The sequence below is a fragment of the Penaeus monodon genome, chromosome 21 (genome assembly GCF_015228065.2).
Source record: "Penaeus monodon isolate SGIC_2016 chromosome 21, NSTDA_Pmon_1, whole genome shotgun sequence".
Taxonomy (NCBI): domain Eukaryota; kingdom Metazoa; phylum Arthropoda; class Malacostraca; order Decapoda; family Penaeidae; genus Penaeus; species Penaeus monodon.
This window is the reverse complement of record NC_051406.1, coordinates 8,483,651-8,483,859: the sequence shown is the minus strand read 5'-3', so window position 1 is coordinate 8,483,859 and position 209 is coordinate 8,483,651. Positions and strand designations below refer to the sequence as shown.

The following is a 209-nucleotide window of genomic DNA, read 5'->3' as shown; positions in this document are numbered from 1 at the left end:
ACACATTTCCCGCCGCCGCATACATACACATCCGTTGTAGCGTGATAATGACTCATTCACTCCATTTTGGTGTGACATGCGTCATGTCTTTGTTCCACGTAAATACGTTTTGTTTTATTTTTTTGTTTTTGTTAACCGGGCTCTCGTAGCACACCCTTACCCCCCTAGCCCCTTACCTCAACCCCACCCCTATTTACCTTAACGTCATG

General features: G+C 45.5%; 1 protein-coding gene across 1 annotated transcript in view; it reads right to left on the bottom strand.

Annotated features, from left to right (window-relative positions):
- LOC119586183 (TRPM8 channel-associated factor 3-like) overlaps positions 1-209 on the bottom strand; it is a gene marked incomplete at its 3' end in the record, with an annotated part of 10,380 nt that overhangs the window by 4,291 nt on the left and 5,880 nt on the right.